We start from the raw sequence: 24470 nt of genomic DNA on the forward strand, positions 1-24470 counted from the left end.
TTTTAGATACAAAAAATAATCAGGGCTCGACATAGAAATTTTCACGAATGGAAGCGCTCGATAATTGTCAAAACATGATTTTGATTTATTTTTATTGTACCTATTATATAATATATGTTAACTAAAAATTTTATCACCTGAGGTAAAATAAAAAATTTGCGCCCCAAGTAATTCTATTTTTAATATTCAATAAGTATTTTTTAATCAAAAATGAAATATAATCTTTATTCAATATGTTCAATTAAAAAAAGCATGAAATTTTTTTTTTAATGTTTGAGTAAGCCCGGGAGAAGAATATAAGCTCAATGGGTCACTGTTCGAAGAAGAGTATCTTCAAAAGTCTTCATATATACATACATATGTATAGGTATATAATATATATTATATTTATTCATAATATATTGACAACTTTGTATATCATTAGTCAAGGTTTCCTTAAATTAATCATTACTGATTTACTTGATACGTTCGCTAAATGCAAATTTTATCACCAAAGGACACGCAAGACTGAAAGATTTTAAAGGGAACGAGGAACGAGGTAGCACTACATTTCTGGATTTCACGAAAGGGAGCGGCGTTTCCATGCGTTCCAGTCCATTTCGAGCCCTGAAAATAACCATAGTCAAAATAGAAGAAATTGAAGTTCTATCATACCAAGAATATGATTTATTTTTGGTCCATTTAAGGTACGGACGATGTGTGCTGTTCGAAACTATTTTCGTCATAACTTTTTTTTAGAAAGACCTATTCAGTAAATAGTAATGGGGAAAAGTGCTTACAATCAATCGTTTAATCGGTTACCATTAATTTTGGAGCTCAACTGAGGTCCTCTACATTTAAAAGCTTAACCAGGCCCACTCAGTATATATAAAAAAAATCAGTATGATTACCAATTGAATATCTACTAACGTTTTGCTATTTTTGTTTTGTAGGGGTGGGTTGAGGGATCTAAATGATGGGCCAACGTCGGTTTTTTGTTATTGTCAGTTTTGAAAGTGTCCAGTCCACCGTGTGTCCCTCCTTTTAAAAGCAGGTAGCCGAGTGTTCGCACAGTAGTCCGATTAGCCCCGACATTCCATATAAACGTTTTTCCCACAAATTCGGAATTCTCCACTTAACATTCGTCCGGAATTCTTTCAATACAATTTCATTGCCTAATCGTTGGTTTATGAATATATGACAAGCAGCTGATGGTCTGATTTACCACACGTTTGGGTCTCGTATTAGAGAATACTGTATCTGAGCAATCCAAGACTGTATCCATATGTTGAATTTAGTTGTATAATTTAGTGCACGTCAGAATAGTTCCCATTAGGAAACATTAAGCTTATATTTTTAGTAAATAAAAAACAGATGACGTACGTACGTGCGTAATGCAGTTCAACATGTGAGTGAAAGGTCAACTTGCTGTGCGCTGATTGGTCGAATTATCCCAGGGGTGGGGGTAATCTCACATGCGAAGAGTAAAACCCTCTTGGGAACCAATTGAAAGAATGTAATTTAACATTCGACGACACTTTTCAATCATTAGGGTATCCATGGGGCGCATTAAGTGCGCCCATACACTCTCGTTACATAATTCGATACACCAATAAAAATTCATTCGATATAATTGTATCAACGTTGGCCAGTCGTTATCCAACAATTAATAACGCCACTAGTTTAATTTACTAGTGCGCCACATTTACTAGTCCGACACACTGGCATTGGCGAATTGACAGTTGAATTTATTAATTTCGGCTCGTGTTTATTGTTAAGTACCGGCAAAACTGTGTTAACATATTCGACATAGACAGGAAACCGGACTCTGACGTGTTAATGACCTCATCGTTTGCTTTGAAAAAAAAATCCAGATTTGCAGTGCGTGGCTGTTTTGTTAGTCGGTTGAAACCAGTTAGTCGTTGAAGAAAAGTAACTGATTTTTATTATTCCTCGTAACAAAGGTTATGATTTTTCAGATCGCATCTGAGTTTATCTTGCTTTCGCATCTCGAAGGCACATTAGGTGGGCTGCTCACCCAACGAGCATCCTCTCGGCTTTCCCACGACTCGGTGTGCATTTTTGTCCCACTTAATGACTTGCCCTTAATTTGTTCACCGAGCGAATTCTTGACTCAAGTATCATCTATGACCTTGTCGATGGGATTCTGATTCTGATTCGGATAAGTTTAGCTTCCAATAAGGTGATATTTCGACCCTATTCAGATAATCTCGTAACTCTTAATCCATTAGTCTCGAATTCCTTGATACGTAATCTAATCCAACATGGTTACTTAATATGATCGTGAAATCTATTATGAATCCGATGAATCATGGACGAGTCGAGCCCCCCCATAGTCAGCTGGGAATCCTAAAACTCATCGGTGATGCATCTCTGAGTAAAATATATAATTAGAAACCGCATGTTGTAAGAGGCTTTGGGTACTAGTGACGGTTTTAATTTGAACCAAAATAGTATGAGATTATTCATATTTGAGTTGCACGAAAAGACAACCTAATTAGGATCGAGTTTGTTGCATTTTGTATTTGCAGGGTTGTTATGAATGATCCAGGAAAGACTGAAACTGTCATATGCTGTAGAAGTGACGAAATCTATCTTTGAAGATTTGAATCCTTTCGGTAATCAATCAGCTCTTTTCTCCCCTTTCTCGGCTGTCCTCTCCGTTATAACAGTTTTTTTTAAGTGACAATTTATATGCTTCTCAATTGACGAAAGTATAAACAAAACATAAATATTTTTTTATGATTAAAGTTGTTCTGTACGACATTCATGCACTTTTGAGTATACTTGGGGACATTCAAAACCAAAGGAGTTAATGTGAGAAAAAAATTCCGTATAATGTTTATGAGCCCCCATTGTTTTAAATTTGGAATTTTTTGGTTTCGAAAGTTTTGATCGCGGAATAGACCCATTACACGGTATGCCATTGGAAATGTACTACTGGTTTGAGTTTTTATACCTACATATATCCGACAGGTAAAAACCCTTTGGTGCTTTCCTGGCTACAAACATCGATAAACAATTATGTTTATACAGTGTCATAGAGACATCTATTGACAAATTCGATAATACTTATATTTCGTGAAATACATACAATTTTTAACAGAATGGGTAGCATATTTACAATTTACAGCAAATTTGAGATGCTAGAGACAGGAAACGTTTGCCAATTTGGTCGAACCGTTTCAATAAAATCAGATAAATTATAAGCACAATAAAATCCTCTACATGAGGCTATCACTCCCCCCAACTAATACAGTCTGAGAGAACCTTTCGTCGGAGAAGGAGAAAAATCAAATGCTTATTAACAAATATTCTTCTTGAAATTATGATGTTTTTTTTTATTTTATAAAAACTTCCTTCCATACATCCTCTTCAACATCTTTCATTTTTCAAACTCGTGTTTGTGTGTCAACAGCAACATTTGCTTTTAGCAATGCCAAAACCATATGTATGTAAAAAAACCATGAAATTTTAACATGTGAATTTAGAGATTACTATTTATTTAAGTTGAGCTATTCATTAAAACGTCTTAAGTTTTTAATATACTCAGATTACTTTTCGTTCGTGGTCACCAAATGTTAGAACTAGAGTTTGCTCACGATATTTATTTATTATACAAAAATTAAATATTATTTATTTATTTAATACATGGAGAAGCCGGCAAACCCGATAGACACATGGAGTTTAACTTGATATAAATAATAAAATAAAAATAATAAAAATATTCATAACAATAATAAGACAAAAGAAAAAAAAGTAAACATGAAAATAATACGAAATAAGAGGAAATACTAAAAGATACAAGAGAATAAAAATATCTGGGACGGTAACATAATAACTAAAACAAAAATATAGGAAAAGAAGAATTACAAAATTCTTCAAATTTAAGATATACTTCTAGCTTCTTTTTTTTTAATACTAAGGTTTTCAGAATTTACTACATTGTTGGAAAGACTATTCCAAACTTTAACCACTCTGTTTGAAAATAAGGAATATCCATTGATGTATAATATACTAGATCCGCCCTCACGTGTTATACTTGTCTCCCTTTTGGCGCATGCAAAATACATGGAGCATGCACAGTTTCTCTTAGTAGGTAGGTAGGTAGGTACCGCTGCGTCGTAGAGAAAAAAACCGAACTTCCCCGGTAGTTAAACCCCCCGCACCCCTCAGTTAGTGAAGATAAGATCTCCGACCAAAATAACACGTCTGGGCCTATCTAGTGTATTATACATTAATGGGAATATCTGATCTATTTATTCGATTTTTTTCTTTTTGGAGTCTGAGAGTGTGACCTCTAAGTGTTTTCATTGAACGTTATGATTTTGGACATTAATTATTTTAAAGACTTCGATTAAGTCGCCTATTATTCTTCTCGTCTCAAGTGCTAATATTAATATTAGCCAAAATATATTTTTTAATTTTACTCGACACAATTTTCATATCAAAGTGCCAGGGCGGTGACCTGGCTCAAATATAAGTACTAGGGCGGCGACCTGCCCCGACTACACCACTGTATAAAGGCCAAGACACAAGACCTTAAAGTCCTACACCTAGTGTCCTAATTTGGGCGGGTCATTAAACTGGCACTTTGATATGAAAATTGTGTCGAGGTCAAAATCAGGTCGTCCTTAGCAGGCACAGGTTGACTTAGTAGTCAATTTGAAAGGTCACAGGCCGGGACCCCTACTTTGAATACGTCGCTATGGTAGACCAGGGGTCATCTTTAGCCGATACGAGTTTGGACTCGAACATGGCGTGTGTTCGCACGATAACAATAAGCAGCAGGCCGGCTGCCCTGAATAGTGTCCGCTTTCTTCGCTTGGGATGACCGCGTTCTGCAAGACGTCCGCGCTGACCGCGATCCGCGGATAAGTAGGTCGCCTGTCCCGCGTTGATTTATCGCCTCGTTATCCGCGGATTCGCGAACCACCCTTTGAGAAACCGCCCGTCCGTCCGATATGGCCATGCACAATGTACGTATGCAGATCTGGTCTGAATCGAAGACTGCATTTGTCCTGGCGCCGGACTGGGTTCAGAGGTTCACATGCTACTCTAGGCTAGACTTTCCCGGCCATTTTCGTATGCTAAATGCTCGGGAGCCGTGTTTGTGTGTACTTGAAAATGTACGTATTCCGATTTGGTACCCAGAACAGGATATTGAAAGCGTATCTATGTATCTCTTGATTTATTCTTGTACGATATGTCGCATTTCTTTGTGTGCATATTCTGTCATTTATTGCTCGGACTCAACCAACTGAATTGCATGGCGTTGCTCGGGCCTCTGTACACCAAATAATTGCGTATGAGGACCTTTTGACATCTTGCTCCAAATTTTATTAAGAACATCTTCTGAAGTCAACCAGCGGCTTTACTAAACTTTTATAATTTATATTTTTTGACCATTGTGGCGCTTTAGGAATTCCTGTTATGCCACAATGGTCTGTTTAGAATAAAATAAATAAATATAATTCGTTTACCCCTCGGTTGCCTATTTCCAAGCATTGTATTATCATTATTTCTAAATGAACTGACGATGCGAGTAGCTTGGACCAAGTAACGCTACTCGCAGCCTAAAGCTTAAAAAATTAGTCAATTTTTGTGAATTAGAAATTCATCAAAAAATTCGTCATTTAAAATGTTTATATATGAATAATATTATACAGGTTTTTCATTCCAAATTGACCCTTTTTCATTTCAAAATTGACAAGGGGACAATTTGAAATGAAAAAGTTTAATTTGAAATGAAAAAGGGTTAACACATATATATTATATAAGAGGCAATTGTTTGTCAAAATTTAGCTATTTTCGATAGACTTTTAATTCATTCCATGTTTCATCCCTTTGCATTTCCTCAGCTGTTTTCCCATTAATGTAGTATCATGTTTAAAATAATCGAATAGATATAAAATAGACTAATAATTGACAATCGGTGCGAGAGTAGGTCAGAAATGATGATCGCAATGGTTTTCCGTCATCATTGAACTATGTATTATACCAAATTTACTGGTCCTAAATTGAAAACTGTAGAAAAAGTACTTTTGATGAATTAGCTGGTAGCATGAGTCCGATATTTTATGTGATTTCTAATGCAACAAGTCTACGAATTGACCTGTTTAATAATAAACGATTTTCATATTGATAACATTTATCCATTAACTTTTTGTATTCACATTTTACAAATAATAATTTCAATTTATTTTTTGTTTCAGGTGAGCGATTTTTTCACAAATACGATAATGAAATTCTTGAAAGGCAATTTCGGTAAGTCTAAAGATCACAATATCAAATTGACACATTTCATAATTTAAATTTAATTAAATAAAACGAAGAGTTATTTGTTTTTTTTGCTAATTTTGAAAGTTAGCTCAGAAGAATAAAACCACGCAGTATTATTATTAAATTTTTTGCGAACTTTTTTTTGGTTCCATAAAGTTTTTTTCTGAATAACATTACTGTTATGACTTTTACGCGTGTCCACTTTCACGGTTACGTAAAGTAAATGTTATAATACAATATAATTGCTCGATCCGGTATATTATCATTATATTCGTCTCTTTCGCTGGGTGAGTTCGCCTAGAATGTTACCTGTTATTACCGAACTCGACGAAATGATCGATCGACCGGAAATCGACATCATCGAATTAATTGAAACGTGAGAAAGAATCCGGTCGTACGAATTAATCAAATATTCATTATGACCCCGCACGTATGTACGTGCAACTAATTTATTAACACTCGAATGCATGTCGAGTTTATTTATTTACTGTATTCGATTTTACCTACAAATATTATACACATTGACCTAAATTTCCCCTGTGAAAAAGTAGTCGCAGTGCAAAAAAAAAAATAGTCCTGGAACGATAGGAACTTAAGGGCGAAAACACACTGAGTGGTACTTGGTACGTGTTTTTTTAGATACTTTTAAACATGCGAAAAAACCAACCCCTGGAGTGGTTTTGGTGATATTTTATCCTTGGTGAATCCCATATTTGAAGAAATGTAGCAGAAACTTGTCGGTTGAATATGGTTATGCATACACGTGCGACCTCCCAAACATATGCATTCTGCACGTGCAACTACACCTGAATTCGGTTTGGGGAACACCGACAAGCCAGGGACGTGACGTCCCGTACCACTCAGTGTGTTATACATCTGTCTTATTCTTGCTTACTTTTACAAATACAAAAATATATATTTTGAAATAATAAACAATACATTTTTTCAACGGTACTAATTAACTGTCCGCCGGTCAAAAGTCCGCTATATATTAAACTCTAAATCTATTATTGAATTCCGATCGCATTTTGCCTTGTTTAAATTTTATTGCCAATTTTCTTCGCAAGGTCTTTTCCATAATATATGTAATATCGTTTTCGAACGGCCGTCACATTTTGGAAAACGTACGATAATTTTGCCGCAGTTTAACATTTACGATTACATTTCATTGTTTGTGATTAAAAAAGGCATCAGTTTCAACTTCCGATTGTGTCACCGTTTACAGGTCATCCTGTGATTTAATTAATTCGAATCAAATGAAACATAACAATAAAAAAAAAACCATAACGTCCGGTTGTTTGTGTTTATCGTATTTTGCGGTTTCGTTCTTCGAAAATCCTTGACATTTCTACAATATTTTCCCTATTTTTTTTTTATTATTAAATTATTTACGAACAATAGCCTATTTTACGTGGGCGTATATGTAAAGCATATTTATCTTTTATTTACATTTTGTAATATGAAAAATCGTGAAAATTACGTTTGCCTTATTTGTGTCGTTTGAGGTTGTTTAGGACGATCGATTCCTTATAAGGCCTCGACGCTTTTCAATTTATTATTACATTATATCATATTATTATCGGTATTTCTTTCGTAAAAAACGACGATTCTCGTATCGCCGTGTCCATATAAGAAACGTCCCTGTCGAGGAAAAGCAGATTTAGATGTAACAGGAAAAGAGTCGGAATCATTTTCAATGTATTTATTTATTGCAGTTGTAAACATTTCAAAGATTTGCCTGTTTTGTCTCTCAAATGAATAGATTTCAATATTAATCGCTAAATTAGAAGTGCAGACGTTTAAGAATGTGACGAAGGCCTCTAATCCTACATATTCCAATAATGTACAATTTAATGTTTTGTTTTGCAACGGTCATGTTTGTCGTGTATGTATTTGCGTCGTTTGGAAATCCTGACTTGTGTTTTCGTCTAAATGAGAGTTCAAGCAAAATCGTTTGAAATAACGTGCAGGTCAATTAATTTTTTTCTTTTACGAAACGAAGACGACCTTCCGATCAATTGATGACTTCGACAGTTGATCACGAGTTTCCTTTGTTTGTCCTAGTTGTTCTCACAATTTGTGCTTGCGTAGTTGCATGTGTATAGATATAAAATATTTGGTAATTGATTAAGTTTTATTATTTTTTTTGAGAAGGATCTTTCACTTTCTACTATTTTTAGTTAAGTTGACCGTTGATGTATGCTCCTTGAAATTCCGGTGTTCCGCGTGGTATATGTGCAAGCGTTGAAACCCTGTTGTAGAGATTTGTCTACTGACAAATCGGCCAACAAGTCCAGTAATTTGTCTGTCGTAGCTGTTTCTCAACTTGTAGGTCAAAAAATTCATAATGCCAGACAATCGGCTAATTGATATTAGTTGTGTCCGCCATTTTCTTCATTTCCCAAGCATTGAAAAAATATTAAATACACAATGTATTATAAGTACAATACATCTTAGATTTACGCTGCTGATCGTGTATCGAAACGTTGCATCTTTGTTTTTCTGCTCTGGTGAGTTTGAATGGGATTGTCATTGAGAATTATCTCGCAAACCTAACTCGTTTCTTATCTATGCAGTGTGTGCTTAGATGCTCCGTTAGGAAGTTTCACTTTTAAATAAATGTAGGATCCTGTGTGCAGGGGGTTTTAGACAGTTTATTTATACGTCTTAACTTTGGACAAGCCTTACGGCAAGTGACTCCATACTCGCTTCGCACCTTGTTCGTTATCTAACCACACTTTTACGTTAAAAAATCTTTCCTACATACATATATTAGTATTTTTCATCAAGATCACATTTGACAATAAGATTTTTTGTGTAAGAAAAAATTCTACGAAATTAAGTCTAGATATTTGTCTCTCATTTATCTCCAGATGAATCTCTAGGTCAATGGTTACCTAGTTCCTTTGATGGGCTGAAGTAAAATAATAATATTTATTTATTTATAATAAAACTGTCTTCTAAGAAGGGTTTTTTTGTGTGAATCCATTAATTCTGAACATTCATTCTCAAGCGTTCCAACAAATTTGACTGTAAAATTGTCTGTCGTAGGGTCGCTAACTATGATATTTAAGTTTATATTAGAATTGTTAGCAATAATATACATATGTATGCAAACATTTTATTGATGTCTTCCTGTTTAGAAGTTGATAATAATCAATCGTAATGGCCTTTTCAATTTTTTTTTTTTTGTAAAGTTAGGGAGTCAACGTACTAAATTGCCATATTTTATTTTTTATGGCAAAATCGTCGTAATTGCGGTTTCGAAAAATATTTTCTTTACGACTTTATTGAATTGCCACCGCATTAAATTCGCCATTAGTGATTTTACTTCCGCCTGTCGTTTCGCAACTCATTTTTTGTCCGCGCACTTTTTTTTAAGAACCAAATAAATAACGGCGCTGTTTTCAAACTAATAATGCCTTAAAATAAAGCGAACAAAACTACAAACGCGGATATGCAATGTCCTAAATTGGCAAAAAACACAAACGAGACACACCTTTCCCTACCAGCTTCACCAACATGACTACCGTGCATTAGGTTAAAACTGGAGTGGCACGAGCCTTCTAGATGACCCCTTTTTTCAGGTTAACGAAGAAGTTCCACAGATGAATATTGACACACATTCTCGGCACAAAGGCACATCAATTCATTGACGAATCCAGTCAGTGCGTAATACAGAGTGAGCAGCAATGATAATAACGACAATCAGCGTCATATTTATGGATGTTTTCAATCAAGTCCCGGTCGAATCGTAGATACTCACAACGCACCAGTTTCATTAACGACATTCAACTTCCTCGAAGTGGGCGATGCGCTTTTTACTAACCAATTCGTTTTACATCAATCTTAATTGAGAGGTTGGAATATGAGCAGTATTCCAATGCGGAACAACTAGTGCTATATTTCGTTTCAGTAGTCTAAGTTACAACGGACAAACTCTAAATCCCGATTCTTATTGGTTATTGACATGGTAGCCGACCAATTAGAATAGCGTATACCCCCCCCCCCCCCTCTGTAAACAGCTGTGAAATAATACCAAGTACCTATACTAAGTAGATATACCAAGTGCCAATACATCATATGAATAAATCACCCATCAAACTAGCTTTAAATTAATTTTTCAATAAAAACTGAATGGTTCCGAACTAGATGGACGAAAGGATTCAGTTTAATTTGAGGAACTTACATTGATTTTGTCTCCCAACTGATTCTTGAGTATTTATAGAGGCTATACTAACGATGTAGACTGGTTTTGGATGTGTCAAAATTTTGAGAACTTTGTGAAAAGTGTTGGGTTACAAGATTTTACGCAAGTCAAGTTGCCACACGGTATCGATCTGAGATTCGGTTTGTGTTTGTTTTGCAGCCCACGCTCTCTTAGCGTAACTACGTTAATAGATAAGTAAATAAGTAAAATGAAATAGGTAGGGTAATTAATGACGCTCGTCTCATGGGCGAGTTAATTAGGAGAACCGCCTTGAGTGAGTCCAACCGATTCCGCGTTTCCCGTTTCGGTATGCTTCTCTATGGTGCTCTATGACAATTATTATAATTTTATTGCTTGCCGTGTGCTTTTTGGGATTATTTTTATGTTTATTTCTACATATTATTATTTCTAAACGGGTATTCATTTGTTTTGATTTTTTTTATTGTATAAATTCGCACGCACACCTGGACGTGATCGGTAGGTCGCATTATTCACGTTGATTGATTAATTAAATAGTTAATCGACGATAATACAAAATACCTGGCGTTACCCGGGTGGATAATAATTGAAAAAAAAAATGGTAAAAACGTTCCGATCCCTTCCATATCCTGTGTATGTTTTTATACTGTGAGGTGCATAATATTCTAAATTTGACGGGTATTATATTGAAAAGTGTGTAATTGAATAACAGACGATATAACACATTTGCCTGGCGTCGCTCGGACGTTTTTACATATGTAGAAGCCCTTAGATCTCGGTCTCCAACTCCTTCCAAAACCCATTTATGGTGTTAGTTAAGGTATTATGAGATATAATATAAAATTTGATGCTTTTCTATTGAAAAGTGTGCAATTGAATTGAATTGCTGATGAACACACTAGCCCGGCGTCGCCCGGGAGTTTTTACATACATATGTAGAAGCCTTAAATCTTGGTCTTCGACTCCTTTCAAAACCCAGCTATGGTAAGAAATTGAGGCATTGTGGGATTTAGTTTTTTAACTTAGAATGGCACGCATGAGTAGAATGAATTATGTAACGCGACGGATATTTCATTGTGGTGCTCCGTCAATGAACAATGAACTATCGCCTGTGTCTCCTGAAAACCAGATCCTACCGTATTATGTGATAGAATACAAAAGTTTAATTGTTATATATTGAAAAATGTATGATTAAACAATGGATAAACACACTTTTCCAGCGTAACCCAGGCGATTTTGCAATTTGAGTCCTTTAATTTGCGGTCTAAGTTTATTACATATATATCAAATTTGACAGTTATATTGAAAACTTTAATATTATTGCCAAGTGTTGACCGTTTTTTTTTTATATAGAATACTTTCATTTTCGGATTCGGATTCATTCCAAAATCAATCCACAGTCTTAGTTGAGGTACTATGAGATATTTTACCAAATTTGGTCATCCCAGTTAAAAATTTGCATAACAAACGTTTCTATTTTTCATAGATATGTACATATTAAAGATTTTTATATAGTTAGTAGCCAAAAGTGTTCGAAGTGGGTATTTCAGTTTAGGGCTGCAGGCGGTTAACGATTGTTTGATCATATTTGGCAGTATGCATTGAGACGAGTAACGGTTCGGATATAATATAATAGAACTTGAATTGAAAAGCATTATTTTATATGTTTAAACCGCTTGTTTTAAGACAGGCTGTGCATGGAATACAATGAAGGCAAATTAAACGAATTCTCAAAGTGTACCCGTGTACCGCACACCGTAATTTTGCGGTCGATTTTCCCATAGTTTCATCCATCTTACAGGCCCGGTATTTGCCTATGCCTGCCTGCCTGGTATTTTCGCCATTTTGCGATCGTTTGTCTTCGAGTCAAATTACCCGACGATGGGCTGAAATCGTCTTCCGTGAAACTGTTTTGCACTCGGAGATCGCATAATTCTCTATGTAACGTTCGTTACTGACACGAGCCATTGTCTTCTGCTAGTCTGCGATTTTATCGCAATCGAGACGTCGCGATTCTTAATAGATTGTAGTTTTTTTTGCGAATTGAACGTCTCCAACAGTCTGGGATTTCATTTAGATATCTTCAAATTTAGATAGTTCAACTCAAAATGATTTCATTTGAAGATTCGAATAGTCAAAGTTTGAACCATTGTGACATTACATTTAACCAGCAGAATAGACTAGTGGTTAGCATATAATGCTTTGAACATAGTGGTCACGGGTTTCAAATCCAACTGGTTTCTGATGGCCAGACCTAGGATTTGTGACTCCAGGTCGATCGTTTCATAGCAGAGTTTGCCAATTTATTTGATTTTCATTGAAACAGTTCCATCAAATTGGCAACCTTACACATTTTCTCGCAAAATCTCCAGTTTTCAGCAATCTTCAATTTCGCTTAATTGTATAAAATGCTGTAAATTTACAAATTTGATCATATATGTCGATATTAATTGATTTATGCACTTTGTATAATATAATACTAATAATATTTGTATCAAATGAACAGTGTTTCTGGCCTTCCTGGCGCATTGGGGTTACCTGTTAGGCTTCCTGGTATAATTCAAAGATAAAATAAAAAAAAAAACAAGAGTCCCTAATGCGCCACAATGGTCAAAAAAATACAGAGATGAGAAAAATAAAAGTATATACATACATAAATACACCAACAAAAAAATAGATTTAAACATAATCATAAAAAACAAAAGCAGATAAAGTAAAAATATCAAATAATAAAATACAAAGTAGGGACTGACCAATATGTAAGAACCAACTGCCAATACAAAACATCCCTGCGAGGCCTATAAAGAAGAGAGAAGATCAAAATTCCACTCATACATCACATTGAATTATGAAAATAATGATGAGCGCAGGCTACCAGACAAATTAGTTAATATAATCTCGGATAACCTTACACTCACTGAGTTGGAAAATATCACATTCAGCCTCAGCAGCAACGATGTCTACGCACATTATTACTAGGCACATTAATAAAGTCCCAACTGTTCCAGCAATGACGGGCATTAAGTATTAACACGTAGAAGCTGGAGAAAAAAAGGAATTAATGAGAAGCTTCTCCAAATTTCAAGGCAATTATACCTAAGGATGCCCAAAAGAAAAGGAGTAGGGTAGAGATATGGGTAATACCCATACTCTTTCCTATATAGGAAACGAAGAAATGCTTGTTGCACTTTTTCAATCATTAGAGAGTAATTTGCTTCATGCGGATTCCATACAATCGCATTATACTCTAGCTGGCTTCTCATAATATGTAGAATCGGCGTTGAAAGTAATCTACATATATTGTAATGAGCATCGAATGTAATCTAAATTTAGCCTGAAATAATGGGATTTTATATAACTCGCGTTGTATCGTAGAATGTAATCGACATTTACGGCATCGAATATAAGCAAAACCGAATGCACAATTAAAGCACCCGCTGATTGTAATCGAAATTTGTGCAGCCGTTTATTTTTTAATTCGAACACGACTACAATATAATAAATCTCAATTACAGAATTTGAATGTCGCGCGTTGTTTGTTACCAAGCCCGAACGGCAACATGTAATCAACGGTGCAGATCTACATTTTATCTAGCAATTTAAGCGAACGAACCGGCAAGGTTGAATCAATTTGTGTATTAGAAATAAATATAATACAAACACAACGTCGGACTTCGATCTGAATGCGGATCGCAATTAAGAAACGCCGCTAATAAAACGAAAACAATCGAGCACATAATAAAGGGCGACATTTTGTGAATTGAACGTTCATTGGTGTCGCGGAGAAAAGGTTAAATCTGCGAATGGCAATAAACCATTTGCATTGAAAATGCGCAATTAGCATAAATATTACCGTGTTATAAGTAAAAACTAACTATTATAGTTCAACGATCACGATCTCGCTTGCGACTATAAAGGTAGGCATTCACGTAGAGATTTGTCGCAGGACTAGTTTCTATGTAGTAGGGCCGTAATTGAGAAATTTTTGATAGCTATAAACGCGTCAGAATGCGCCGGGAGGCACGAGTTGAGACTGCTCCGTCACCCTAACATAGAAGCGTTGCATCTACTGGATACAACTCACCAGCAGAGGCGTTTAAAGTGAAAAAAGCCTCACGAATTGGTGCTCTGAATGCGAGAGATTCAGAAGCCCATTCACAATTTTGTGGGACGGAGTGATGATTCCGTAGTGCCCGTACATGACCTGAAGAGCAGCGACATCACTGGTGATGATTTATCGGAAATCGATAAGATGGCACCACAAAAAAAAATAAAAAAAAAATAAAAAATAAACGCCATAACACAAAAACTACGACTTATTGAGAGACAAATCTCCCAATTTCGTACAAAAGAATTTTTTTATTTTATTTTATTTATATATAATTTAAAAAATACATCTTGATAACTATACTCTAAAATTTTATATTTAACTTATATGTAGTCACTCACAGAGGTGTTTCCTCGCACCTCACAATAATGCATCCTGATGCACTCAGGGAGGGCATTGTACATGAGCACCCCCCTGTGAAAAACACTCCCAGCTGTCTTCTTTTTTCTTACTTTACTTACAACTAATTTGTCCTTATCTCTAGTATAAAAACTATGTATATCTCTATTTCTTATTATATAATCATTATAGTAATAACTTATGATCTAACTTATAAACAAAAGACAATGTACTAAGATTTAAACTAGTTCTAATACTCATCCATTCTAATTCATCTAACATGCTTCTTATACTGTTTAATATAATAAAATGATTTGTTAAACAACAAATCATTTTGTCAAATGCGATTTTAGGATCATATTGAAAAGGCAAACTATACTTCTTATATAACTATTTTTAATATCCGCAAATCTTATTAATTATGATTTGGCCAAAATACTTTAACCGCGAATTTTGCCAATATATTACTTTATTCAATTTATTGGTGAATTAAAAACGTATGAGTATGTATAAAAGCTTGTACGTAGGCATGCTTTTCACATATGCAAATCCACAGTTTCGACTTGAAACTACCTTATTTGGTAAACTCTAATGTTATTCTATATTGAAAGGCTCGGAGTTGTGGATCGAAGAATATAAGAACGCCGAGCTTTGAAAATCTTTTTTGATTATAAACCACCTAATTTGTCATATGTACTATCTTACGGTTTTTTTCTAGATTAGAATTTGGGTGGGTTTTGGAAGGGCTCGGAGCCCTGGATCGGAGAGCTCTCATACATTTTTTTAAACTGCGTCTAGTAAACAATAAAAACATTTTTATGAAAGTCGAAACGATGCGTGACAAAAAACAAATCACACGACAAAGAGTCGTCGAGTGTTTGATTTGTGTTATTATCGAGTCACGAATTCGTGTGCGACACAAAATCGACCGTCAGGAAGGGAAGGGGTTATAAAAAACAATGCTTGTTTGTTCTGAAACAATTGCGTTGATCGTGCGTGAAATTTGTCTGAATTTAATGTGGCAACTCACGACCATTACGATAATTACGTACAAACAAAAGAGGCAAAAAATTGTCACAAAATAATAATAATCGAATTACGTTACGCAGGAGACCGAGACCCGTTCTTTTGTCGGCGATTTATTTTTTCGAAATGTGACAAAAAAGACGACGAGTAAAAAATGTAATTTTGAAAAGCGCTTTGGAATCGATTCGAATATTGAATAACAAAAACGTGTATTATTTATTTGTATTTAAATGAACGACAAAAAAAATCTACCTCTGAGGGGGAGCAGAGGTTGCGTATTGTGAATCTGATGACTTATTTTTTGTATGAGATGATTTTATTCTTTTGTCATGGTAATGCTCAACACCAATACGTACAAATTTAGTCGCAATTTATTTAAAACCCACCATTTCAGATCAGGGCTGCAGCCGTTGACAGTTGATTATTGTGACAACCAAGTCAGAGTTTACCAATTAATCTAATTTAACTGTCGAAATAGTTTTTCAGAATATGTATCATTTGAATTTGTATAAGTACATGTGGTTTATATATTTGTACCATAATACCATGACATTATTGACGTTCTAAAGCAGATTGTGTTTACGTAATCTGTGTTTATACCTAAAGGGTATAGACATTTTGTTGTAATCACCGAGACTCTTCACAAGTGTGTTAGTATGGTTATTAAAGATTCTGTCATAGAATATACTGGTCAGTTTGTTAGTAATGTCTAGAGTACGAATAGCCAAGGTGCCACTCATTGTTCAATTGTTGTAAATGCTTTGTAAAAAAGGTTCGACAAACCTTTAACAATGCATTTACAACATTTGAACAATAACCGGCACCTTGGTTAACCGGGCTCTAGTAATGTCTGTAACTAACGAAATATTATTTATGGCATGCAGTTTTTTCAAGTTAGTATATATGGATTTTGTATTATTTGAAGCTTGTAAAGGTTAGTATTCGAGGCGTTATTCCATACAAGTGAAGTATAGGTTATATATATAATGGTACTATGAGCGCGCGATACAATTTTATTTTATTTTGAGTTGATAAAGAACTATGGCGATTAAATATTGGGTATATTGAGGATATACCTCGCATCGCCTTGCATTTCGCTGCCACAATGTGAGGCGCCCATCTCATTCTTTTATCGAACGTTGCTCCTAAATATTTTATTACTGATTGTCATTTCAGACTTTCTCCAGAGGGGATTTTAAGATCTGAACTTAAATATACAGGTATGCTTCTTCATATACAGGTACATAATACTGTATCAGCTTTAATAGTAAAAAAATGTTCTGTTGAAACAAAAAAAAAGGACAATCTCAATTTGCATACTTGTTATATATATAATAGCGCAATGACGATTTGCCACTCAAAAGCAACTAGTTGATTGATCGAGTTGCCCTCCCTTCTCAGAATTGCATAGTCGTGTCAATTTCGTAGACCCGCCTGCCCAATAAAATATTCGCTTGCTAATGCATTTAATTTTAGAAGCCGACTTATTCACGACAGCGGGCATTTTTTTCCTTACGTGTTGTTCGTCATTATATTGACTCGGATGGTGTTTGGAAAATTAAGACGAATTACCGCAGAATGCTTTTGTTTGACGCTAATTCGTGTTCTGCGCGCGCATACCTCGAATTCCTAGCCGCGTTCTTTGTAACACACTTGTTTGATCATTATTGTTGCCTTGCATCATCATCATCATCATCATCACGATCGCTGTAGACTTTTTGTCTTGTTCGGTCGCCAATTTCAAACTTTGAACTGGCTATATTGAATTACAACACGTATTACCGAATAGTAGTTGCTAGCAGAGCCGGCAGAAAGGTGCACCAGAATAGGCACGTGCCTGGGGTGCTATAGACAAGGGGCGCTGCGAGGCGCCTCTCGAATTAACAATTAATTAATTAATCCATTGAGACATCTAAATCAAATTCAGATATTTGTGACAGCAGGTAGGATGATTTTTGCCAATTTGAGGAACCGTTTCAACAATGAAAATCAGATAAATTGGCAAACTCTGATAAGAAACGATCGATTTGGAGTCACAAATATCCAAGTCTAACCAGCAGCATTAAATATTAGCACGGGATCGAACCCAGTAATCTCTCGGCGCTAAACATAAACGCAACCACCGACTCATACTGCTGGCTATTTGTAAATTTGCAGCATTTTATACAATTAAGCGAAATTCAAGATAGCTGAAAACTGGAGATTTTGCGAGAAAATGTGTAAGGTTGCCAATTTGATGGAACTGTTTCAATGAAAATCAAATAAATTGACAAACTCTGATAGGAAGCGATCGACCTGGAGTCACAAATCCAAGGTCTGGCCAGCAGAAACCAGTGGGATTTTAACCCTTGACCACTTTGTTCAAAGCATTATATGATAACCACTAGTCTATTCTGCTAGTTAAAGTATCGGTAGCTACAATATAATAACATACACGCGATTCAGAAGTTGAAGAGAGTACATATTATCAAAGCGTCAAATGTTCCAAAAGTAGTGGTAGAACTAAATTTTGAACTAAACTCGTTCACAATTAGATGTACTGATTGATTGTAAGGACGTGGCTGGAATTGAAATAATAAATCACTGATGGATAGCAGCAGTGCCTGAACTGTTATCCAATAGGATCAATCAAGTGGTGGATGTCGAAAGGCTTGGGTTCTATCATTGGGACTATCAAATATTGTGGTGCTGGTTGCATCACATACACACCGTTTTCTTTATCAGTGGTGTTTACTGCACGACTCTCATCATGGTAAATCATAGCATCCCACCTTGTTCTATCTTATCTAGTGGTTACCCAACATGCAGAGTCGGTTATTCGTCTCTCGTGATTTCACACGCAGCTTGGGCAACGTTTCATTCGGAAGAAGAGCAATTGAGCAACGTCGGATCAAAAGTTGCTCTCTTTTGGCAGTGCGACTGGCTCGGATCAAACTGGCTCGTGTTTCGCAAGCAATTTAGAACTGAAACCACTTGCACCTTTGCACAATTGGCAGGTGGGAACCTGTTCTAGCGCCAGACTTATCGACGATTGAAATCGATAGGTCCTGCCTACGTTTTCCGAATCGACAGGGCTAAATATACCCACTGAACAATATCTATACACATTCGACCTGCATAATTGATAGCTTAATACGAACCAAAATGGTTTATATCATACATAACGAGGTGTCAATGCAATTCGAATGAATAGATACATATGTTAATATGTTAAAATTCTAGGGCCAGGTCAGTCCAAATTTGCAAACGGAATTGATCAATTTTTCCACCAATGATCATAAATCAGTTCATTAACTTTACTCTTGGATATAACTCGAGCTGTAAGTTTTTACCTGATCGTATGAAATTTATTTTAAATTCCGATTCTACGGCTAGATTTTGCCGATTTTATCAGACTATATTGTTACTTCCCCTAAGCTCTTTTTATAAGCCTCTTCTATGTTTGCCTTCGTTCGTTCCTCTGACAACATTTGGATTTTATATCCTACATTCTTTCGATCGTTTTGAAACTTGCCATTTTGCTATTTTGCGCGGTTTGGTCAACAAATATATTCAAATCAAATCCGCCAGTACGATGGTGATAAATAATCGTAATAGACGAGTTAAAAAAATGCTACAATTTTGACCATCTTGACGTCTGATGGTAAATTTCGGTATTTATTTTCCTTTCCATTTATAACTTTTTTTTTTTCATACTATATCTTATAAAATTTACATTATTTGTAGATGTTTCCTGCATTCCAACAAGTAATGGTTATAATAATAATAACATTTTATTCCGGACGATAAGGGAGAATAGCGCAATCCCCATCGTCCATATTAATAATATATAGATAACAAAAATGAATGATGAAATAAATAAACACAATATACTGATAATAAATAATAAATTATCAATTAAAAGTGAATTTATGACGTAGCTCCATCCACTGAACATACAGAGATGAGCGAAAATGAGAAGACGCGGCAGCAAGAAAATAATTTGACGACTCAAATACACGACGACGTAGGGAGGCCGCTCTCATCCTTAGAATTGCCTTACAGTGAGGCACGTGCCCTTCTACAAACGTCTGCGACGTGTTGCAATCCCTTAGTAGCCCAATGATGAAGAAGCACGGTAGCAGTTGTTCCCCACCTTTCTCGACACCTCTAGTTTCTTCCACAGTTGTTTCAGTGGCTTCTTCTACGTCCTTGTCTTTAACATTACCCACAATGAGCAGTTTTTCTAGTCTGTCCTGGTATTGCCCTACGATGTGTCCAAAGTACTGGAGTATACATTTGAGACAGATGGTTGACAGTCTGTCATCAACTTTTAGGTCTTGTAAAACAGAAGCATCCGTTTCTAGACGTCATCCGTTATAAGACCATATTTCAAAAACCTAAAATTTAGCAACAGTCAAAATCTAAAGTTGCATCCAAATTATTACTTCGTACATCCTTACGTGCCTTTTCTAACTCAGAGCGCCTTGTATGTATCTCAGTGCTCGCTATATGTCCTAATTTGGACGAGACATAACATGCACTAGTATGTACTTACTTTTAAAAAAAAATCACTGAGATCTTGACATTGGCCTTTTTAGATCCAAGTCGCACACGCGTGTACTTACACATAATCTCTTGATCAGGTCCAAAGTGTATTTTTTTCTGTAGGCATTCAGCTTAGCGGTTCTTTGTGCACGTTGCGCAATAGCATTATAGGATTGCGGCTACGTTTTACATAATTTCGAACCTTGCAATTAGTCGCGCTCGTAATTCACTATTGAACTTGCTCGTGGATTCTCTCCACTTATTTATCTCTCTGCTCGTACATACTTGCTTGTGCTCGCGCATGTCGTGTAACTTGTGGGATTCGACCGTGTCGATGGCGACGATAATAATTATTATACACGGCATTGTTATAAGAAGTAGGCGGGATATTCACGTGACGCGCAATAGATTTTGTATTATTATATAGGAGGCTGTGTTTGTAGCTCGCTAATGCCAAAACCCAAGATTCCCCTGAGCTCTTGGGCTATTACTGTTCGGAGAAATAATCGTTCGGCGCCATCTACTTGTAGCACATTCATTTTGTATAACTTGACAATTGTACCTTTGTTTGATGAAATTTCGAACATGTGACCCAAAACTTTTCCTCTTTTTGGCAATATGTTGGGTCCTTTGTATTGTGCATTGAAAAAAAAAACACAAGGGACTTATCTAGTGAATCTAGCTATCTCATAATACGTCTACCTGTCATGGTTGCCGTTTGGATTTATGGTGTTGTAATTTCTTCTCCTCACACCTTATCTTCTGAAGTGTCCCTTCTTCCAATGCCGAATCCGTATTCGGACGTAGGCGACTACCATGGGCAGACATCGTTTATGGCCCGTGCGAATTGTGCCTGGCAAGCCGAAATGCATGGGCAAGAATGCATGGGCAAGCCGAAACAATTCCCATCCATGTCCTGGTGTTCCGGAGCCATGAGAGCTTCTTTCTCCCAAGCCACCGTTTACCTTCTATTTTCCCCTCTATGATTGTTTTTAGAAGGTGATATTTGGGGCCGCGAATAACTTGGCCAAAAATAGTCTTTATTGTGTCAAGAAGCTCTCTTTTTATGAAGAAGTTGGAGGATCGTTTCATTCCTCACATGCTCCTTCTAGGATATCCATAACATCCTCGGGTAACACCACATAAAAACTTTACAAAAATCGAAATCCTCGGCGGTAGTTATCTAGGGTAGTGATTTAGGGTTTGTTTGGATAAGCTACAATTTTTATACCTGCTTTCTATTGGATTTCTAAATAAATCTAGTTGGAAATGTTGGTGAAATTTTCAGCGTGGAAAAGACGTCAGAGGGTTAACCTACATATTTCTAAAGTTTCCGAATATATAATATTGTAGAATTTGCTCAAACTGTTAGTTCTCTTGATTGCATTGTCTCCAAAACTTCATCCGAAATTCCCTCAAGCAGAAAAATGTGTGCAGTTAATCTCTTAATTCCTACACAATAGTACGCTTTGAAAGACAATGTCCTTTGTTATTGAATTTCATAATACGTATACATAATTTCACCATTTAGTCGCCGCTAATGATGTCATCAATTCCGCATTTTTAACCTCTTCATCGCCCGTCATTAATTTCTCATTCTGACCCAATAGTTCAGCGAGCCGATGCCGCTTATCTAAAGTATGCAGACTCAATTTTTTTTCACCCGTTCGATCTTTTTTTTCAACATTCTAATAAATTCTTAGTCTCATTTTTCGACCAACCAATCTGGTTTACATTCGTTGGAAACATATTTTTTAAGCTTAAAATGGTTTTCGACACGCCGTAACTAAACTTTCAGATCATTATGCTTGCGAATCTAGACAACTTCTAGATTCTTCATATTCATTCTACATATGTACGTAGTAGATGCGGAACAGTTTTCTCATGACGTAGCAGTAGTCGAATCATATAATATACACAGTGTACATACACATGTAGACACGTATACGAGTTTGATTAGAATATTTCCGCGTTTTCCACTGTTCCAATAAAACGATTAGATTTAATAACAATCAATTGAAAGCGCTCACTGACCCGCGAGTAAAAAGGTGTTTTGTTATTGGCAGCAACAAACGTAACACAATCGTGTCGCAAAAACAAAAACGTGATAAGAGCTAAGTGGAGCAACGAGATAGACAAGAGTACGTGTGCGCTCGGGCCCGATTGTGGTAATAATACAATTTGCCGTTTTCGTTGCGAAATAATAGCTCCCCGGCGGAGCGTTGCACTTTCAAAAGTATGTAACATTTATTCAGCATCACGATCGACCGACCAAGATGTCCGATTTTGTTTTGTCCGGTTCGTTCGCGCAGTGGGATGCGAAAAAACCGCGTAAAAGTTTGCCGAAATGCGTCGGAAGACTTGAACTGTCGACCCAGTTAGTGGCGCGGGCTTAAGAAAGCTCAGATTAGCTAGGAATGCTGTGGAATGATGCTTCTTAAATCATTTGCATTGTTCCGGCACGACCGGCTTTATTAGACTTTTCGATGTACTGTTATGTGAAATGTCATGATTTATATTCGTTTCTAGGGATTTTGGCAGAAATTGTGCACGATATGGCTTTGACTAATCTATCTTGGGTCGGTAAGTTAACGTAGAAGTATTAAAGTTTTTTTCTAATTTAAAAACATAATGAACGATCGAATGACTCCTATTCCAAGATCTATCCGACTTCTTATTAGTTCGTTTTGTTCTACAGCTTCTATGTGGTAATACACCATGCCCGTCTTTACTGGAACAGTTGAAACTTTGACTCTTAAATGATTGAAAAAGTGCAAGAAGCATTTCTTCGTTTCCTATATAGGAAAAAGTATGGCTATTACCCATATCTCTACCCTACTCCTTTCCTTTTGGATGCTTGGGTATAATTACCTTGAACTTCAGAGAAACTTCTCATTAATTCGTTTCGCTATCCAGCTTCTACATGGTAGTACGTTATGCTCGTCGTTGCTGGAACAGTTGGGACTTTATGTCCCTAATAATTGTGCGTGGTAGACATCATCATTTGATGGTAGTACTTGCTCGTTTTGCCCGCACAGTCCTTTATGGGATGGATCCTATTCCAAGAGCTATCCCACTTCTCAATGATATCGTTGCTGCTGAGCCTGAGTGTGATATTTTCCACCTCAGTGAGCGAAAGTTATTTTAACCTGTTGGTCTGGTAGCCTGCGCTCATCATTATTTTCATAATTGAATGTGATGTATGAGTGGAATTTTGATCTTCTCTATTCCATTTGGGCCCCGCATGGATGTTTTTTATTTGATGCTGGTTGATGAACATGTGCATCATTGATCATGGCACGATTTCCGGCATTATTATGAACTTCTGAAAGTTGTAATATTTATCTTTTGAAATCGCCGTAATGTCCATTAAAAAAACATGCATATTTAATACGTACATTCCTTGCGTTTTTGGATAATATTTTAAAGTTGAAATATCGTGACTTTCGCTAATAGACGCACTTCTAAGTCAAAAATTGGAACGCTAGAAGAATCATGATGCAACCTGTGATCCGATGTCGCAGACTACAGAAACGTACCTTTACGCAAATAATTGACATGTTATTTTTGTTTTTATTATTAGAACTTGCGTTTTATTCTGAGTGTACGTATGTATGTATGTATGTATTTTATATATTTTTCAACAGTTATTTTTTGTATCCGAAAGTGATTCTTAGGTATATCAAATAAGCGATTTAGAAAAAGTAGGTTGACGAATTTTATATGGACGTGCGCAATATCGGTGAAAATACATATAGAAATTTCGAAAATTCAAAAACCGGTGGAGTCTATTTACGATACCTTTCATCGGAGCATGGCAGATGACATTTGAGAGAACGGAGATAAATACCGGTAAAAATCGGTGTCGGTCAAAACGCCGGGTATCGAACGCCCAGCTGGCCCACTTTTACCGCGTGCGATGTCGCCATTGATGATAATGATGATAGGCAGTGATGATGATGATGATGATGAGGATGACGACGACGACGACAACGCTTG

The 24470-nt window shown here is 36.1% G+C and overlaps 1 protein-coding gene across 3 annotated transcripts in view; it reads left to right on the forward strand.

Moving 5' to 3' along the window:
• Positions 1-24470, forward strand: part of Drak (Death-associated protein kinase related) — a 207423-nt gene that overhangs the window by 57603 nt on the left and 125350 nt on the right. Inside the window, exon 3 of one of the 3 annotated variants that reach the window (XM_077440844.1) lies at positions 6216-6267. The exons of the other annotated variants lie outside the window; for them this stretch is intronic. The gene's annotated coding sequence lies outside the window, so the exon portion shown is untranslated. The remainder of the gene's footprint in view (positions 1-6215; positions 6268-24470) is intronic. 3 annotated transcript variants of the gene reach the window in all.

This window comes from Arctopsyche grandis, chromosome 11, assembly GCF_051622035.1.
Source record: "Arctopsyche grandis isolate Sample6627 chromosome 11, ASM5162203v2, whole genome shotgun sequence".
In the NCBI taxonomy this organism is placed as follows: domain Eukaryota; kingdom Metazoa; phylum Arthropoda; class Insecta; order Trichoptera; family Hydropsychidae; genus Arctopsyche; species Arctopsyche grandis.